The sequence below is a fragment of the Symsagittifera roscoffensis genome, chromosome 1, assembly GCF_963678635.1.
Source record: "Symsagittifera roscoffensis chromosome 1, txSymRosc1.1, whole genome shotgun sequence".
Taxonomy (NCBI): domain Eukaryota; kingdom Metazoa; phylum Xenacoelomorpha; order Acoela; family Convolutidae; genus Symsagittifera; species Symsagittifera roscoffensis.
This window is the reverse complement of record NC_087062.1, coordinates 74,633,071-74,638,538: the sequence shown is the minus strand read 5'-3', so window position 1 is coordinate 74,638,538 and position 5,468 is coordinate 74,633,071.

Below are 5,468 nucleotides of genomic sequence, written 5' to 3'. Positions count from 1 at the left end.
ATGAACGAATTTACTTTTCTTTTTTAAATAGTCCTTTTGATAAATTTTTTCTTAAGAAATGTGAAGATAAGCAGAGGTTTTTTGTTCATCTTTGAATTTTAGAAATTTTGATTCACTTTTTGGATACTTCAGCGGATCAAAATAATTTCATCTGGTTTTTTCAATTCAGTTTGTTTTATCCTTTCTTTTCAAATCGAGCTCTAATTTGGTTTTAAAATTCGAACTAAGTTTAATCCGTTTTTTTCTGCATTTTTTTGCAAGTGAAAGTTCTTCGGTTTTATTGGCATTTTTCAGTAGTTTGATGGCTTTTTAAATGTTAATGTCGTAATTTTTATTATCATCACTCAACCTGAGCTGTTTCCGAGCTGTTCGCAAAATATTCGAGTTTCTGAGAGTGAAATATGCATCTGTTAATCAGTTTCTTGTTTTCAGTTATAGCATTCGTCCTTATGACAGATTCTTTACCGTTGAGATTTTTTACTCGTGAATAACGTAGTTCACAGATTGGTCAAAATTAGAAATGGTAAGTTCAGGCTCAATTCATAATGAATTCTAATTTCTTTGTCTCCGTTATATTTAGTCTGGAGGTAAGGAATACGCCTGGGACGGCAAAGTTTTTCTGTAAGTTATTTGTTTTTGAAAATGTTTGAAAATCAAGCCTTCGGAAGTACAATTAGGAAATCTCGTTTTTTTACCAACATTTTTTCTGTTTTTTTTTTCGCTGGAAAAATTTTTTTCTGTTCAAATGAATTCGCCGTATGTTTTATTGACTTAATGACTTAATTTTTAGTAGTTTCAAATTACATCATATTTTTATACTCACCTTTGGATTGCACAAAATTTTCAAATAGAAATTGTACAAGTTTTTATCGGGTTACTGGCCTAGTATTTCCTCTTATTTTTTTCGTAGATTTTTATTTTTTGTTTTTTTTTTTTCAAAAAGTTAAATACATTCCATGGTTTTTTGGTTTTTATAAACGCCAAAACTTTCTGTTCAAAAAAATAGCCTAAAATTTTTAGTTTTTTGGATACTAGGTTTCTGATTTAATTTTTATGTAAAATTTGAGCTTGCAAAATTTCATCTAAAAATTGAAATTTTAATTGTTGCGTTGAATTGATTTAAGTTTTAATTCATTGGTTTGTCTGAGATTTGAGCTTCTATATTTGAAATCGATTCAAATTGATGACTGAGCGTATTGTATTCGTTTGTAAAAAAAATTCGAAAAACAATAAGCAAATGCTAACAAGTTTTTCGTAAATTTTGACTTGATTGTCTAGAAAGATATATAGCTAATGTCGGTTGAGCTTCAGGAGTGTGGCTCTTTATGGCTAAAATTTTGGAAAAAAAAAATTTTCTTGTTCATTTTCTTTTTCATTCACGGGCCTTTTTGTCTTTCTCTGTAAATTTTTTCTTGTGATCCAGCTCTCCTAATGTTGCGTATCGAAATCATATTTGATAAGTTTGATGTAACTGAAGTGTTTTTCAAGGTTGGAAAGTTTTTTTTTCAGTTTTTCTGAACATTATTTTTTCTAAAAAATTGTTTGAAATGTTTTTATTTTTGTCCTGCAGATAGATTTCCGCTTAAAGCAATTATTTTTATGTATTTTTATAGCCAACTTTTCGTGTAATATAATCAGATTGTTTGGTTGCTAGTTGATTTTAGCAAAATTTTCGAATACCTTTAGGAATTTTTAGATCTCGATTTTCTTAACAAAATTTTTTTTCTGAGCTTTTCGATGTATTGTGTATGAGAAAGAAATGAAGTGAATTTTTGTTGCCCTAATCCATCTTATTTTGTAGGAAATTGGCTTTGTTGACAGTTGCAGTATAATTTTTCGTGCTCTTTTTTTTTCATCGATTCGTTCAAGTTGTTCTAGTTTCGTTTGAGGCAACTTATCTTGTGTTTTTGGCATTTTATTCAGTATCGCGGAAGGAGCGAAGCTCAGCTTTGCCTCAGTGTTAAAGTCGTACGTTTCTAATTTTATGAAAATATACTTGAGTGAGTCTTTGATTGATTTTGTATGATATACAAAAGGCTGCTTTCGTGAAAAACAAACACTTAAAATTTAGTTATGAATAATCTTGTGGGTAACCAACAGTATCAACTAGCTATTCCGCATGTAAAATTTTTTTGAGCAAAATAAAATAATCAAAATTTAGTTATGAATAATCATGTCGGTAATCAACAGTATAAATTAGCTTTTCCGCGTTTAAAATTTTCTTGAGCAATATAATCTGCTCTCTTGTTTGATTGAAATGCATACTTTTTACGCAATTAGGTTTCAAAAACAAAATGCAATTGGGGTAAAACTCTACGGTAGGTCACTTACAAAATTTTCTGAGCCTTATTCAGAAACAGATATCTTTTTTTAAACCTCATACGAAAAAAATGATAGAATTTACAATAGTTGTTTTTTGTGGCCTTTCCAAAACTGTTCGGTAAACAGTCGGCCTTTTCCAAAAATGACGCTTCCGTGTAACTACGATTAAATTGTTCTCTGCAGACTCTATATTTCATTTAAAAAACTATACACAATTATAAAAGTTTCCGCTTAAAAACTGTTAACCGCAAAATTTTTGTCCCTCGCATTTTAATGAGAATACTATTTAACCGAAAATCAAAACCAAGTATGCAACGTGCCTTGTAAACCTAATTTTAAAAAAGAAATGGTAATAGAGCTCCTAAAATGTTCATCAAGTTTCACAGATTAATGCATCTACCGTAAGATACCTCCTCAGCATCTTCCAAATGTAGAATCGAAAAAAATCTAATATCTACATGCAAGTCTCGGGTGATGCTTTCGAATTTTTTTTTCTAATAACGCGTGTCATTTCAAAGTTAAAGTACTATTCTATGATATTAAAATATTTGGAAGTATTTTTAAGCATTTAGTAGCTGTCTGTTTTAATGAATTCTTTCAAATTAAAGCGCGAAGTGAACTCTGGAACTCTTTCAAAACCTCAATGTGAGTAATTTTTTGTAGCCTTCCCGCACCAAAGTTTCTCCAATTATTATCTTTTATCTGGTAATTTTATGATCGAACAAAAAAGCATTCTTTTATTAATCAATTATCTGGTGATTTTGTGGTCGCAGAGTAAAATAATCCATTATATGGTGAAAAAAAAACAGCAAAAACTATTTTTATGTCGATTATATTGGAATTAAAATAAATTACATTTTAAACAAAATGGCCAAAAAAAATTTGATTAAAAACACAAAAATGTGCGACTTAAACTTTTTTAAATTCTTAGTTGCCTGAGCATGAAAATATAAGATTATTAGCAAAAGAAAGCTTTTAATTAATTATCGTACAGATTTTCAAGTTTTGTCACGTGTCTTGTTTTACGTGTCTAATTACAGACCGCACTCTCTACAGACCGCAATTTCTAACCCGACGGAACTCGAAATATTCAATTTGATTTGAATCGACGAGATGAGCCTTGGGTATGAAAAATGACTTAACTCAGCATGAAAAACTTCGTAAATTTATTTAATTTGCATCTTACTGTAATGGGGGAGTGGAATTATGTATTTTAGATTTTCCCATCAATTTGTGGTGTCCTTGTTCTTTTACACTTTTCCAATCTGCTGCGTTAATTCAAAACCAGTTTTAATCATTCTGATAGGTTTAGGTTTTTTACCTCATGCAATCGAGTACTAGACAGTTTTCCATAAAAAACGTTGGTCACAGGACTCATTTAGACCCACTTGCTGGACGCATCTGTTGCCAAAAAAGTTAACGTAACAATCAAAAAAGATGTCTTTTTTGAGACGTCTTTTTTATCAATTTGTTTTTTTTTTGTTTTTTGGTCAAATTGTTTTGAACAAAGTTAGTTTTATCACAGAGGTGTCAATCTTAATTTTTTGTTCATTTCAATGGGCTTTAACATAATAGTTTTTTATTTCTTCGAAAGTTGAAAATGCAGGGCTCATCCAGAAGCATTTCGTGGACGCCTCTGTTGGCGCTAATTTTAACTTAACAGACATTTTTCGTGAATATTAGCTTCTTAATTCTCTGCCCTTTTCGAATTTTGCTTTCTATGTTGTTTTCAATTTTACCGACACGATTTGTTTTTTTTTGTCCTTTTGTTCTCGATTTAATAGGTTTTGCGCTGCATTATATCGACCTAGTGGCCTCATATTGCGTTGTTTGACAAGCAAATATAGTTTGTTATGCCTTTGTGTGTTTTGAATGCGAGGAAAACTTAAAACTTAGTTTAATATTTTCGGCTTGACACGTTTCTGTTTTTTCGCCTTTGTTATCGCTTGGTAAATTTTCCTTTAGGGCGTTTTTTGCAATTTTTGTCTTAAAATGAACGAAGTGATTTTCATTTATGTAGGTCTTGTTGATTTTTTTCTCCAAAAAAAATTCTCAAAGGCTCTCAGAACTACAGAAAGGTATTCAAAGCTATTTATGCATTTATGAAATAACTTAGGTATATATGCATTTTTTGAGTTCAATTCACATTAATCTGTTATAATCTAGGTAAATTGCGCTCTCCAATTACGACATCGTAAATGACGCGAATAAACGTGAGCGACTTTTGTTTACCAAAGTATATTTGACTTTTTAGAATTACCAGCGGAATAAAAACTTTGTTTTTTGATCTAGTTTTTTCAAACGAAATTAACTCTATCATAAAGATGACAATCATATTTTTTCTTTCAATTCCTTGAGCTTTGTTTTGAGATAATTTTTACAAAACTTTTTACCTGCTGTTGGCTATGTTCAAAACCAGAATTTAATTCAAAGCCAGTTTTAGTCATTTTGATATATATATATAGGTTTTTCACTTCGTTTTTGACACCTTCGTGGTCCTTGATGATTAATACAATTGCGATAACAAGTGTGTTCCAACTGGACTTTTTTCCCTTAAATATCTTTGGTCACAGGACTCATCTAGACTAATTTCCTAAAAGCCTCTACTGGCACTTAGTTTAACATAAAAGTCCTGTTTTTTGGAAATTGGCTTCCTAAATATCCGCCCTTTCCGAATTTTGGCTTTCTGTTGTTTTTTTAATTTTACCGACTCGATTTTTCAAATACTGTTTTTCATTTTTTTGCCCGGCCTTACATAGTCCTATTGGCCACATATTGCTATGATTGATAAGCGCAAAAAACGCATAAAAGTGTGTTTTGAGGGTGAGGGGGCTTAAAACTTCTATAAAAATTACTCAGCTTAAAGGGTTTCTGCTTTGGTATTTTCGGCTTTGTTACTGCTTGGTAAGTTTTCTTTCAATGCTAATTTCACATATTATTCTTTTAAATTATTTAATTGTAAAAGAACTCAGTGCTTTTCAATAATAAAGAAAATCGTTATTTTTGTTTTGTTTTTCCAGGAAAAACCTCAAGTTCTCTAAAGACTACCGAAGTGCATTGCATACAAGTTAATGAATATATGAAAGAATTTAATATATGGACTTTTTGAGTTCATTTCAATTTCATCTGCTAAAATTGAAGTAAAT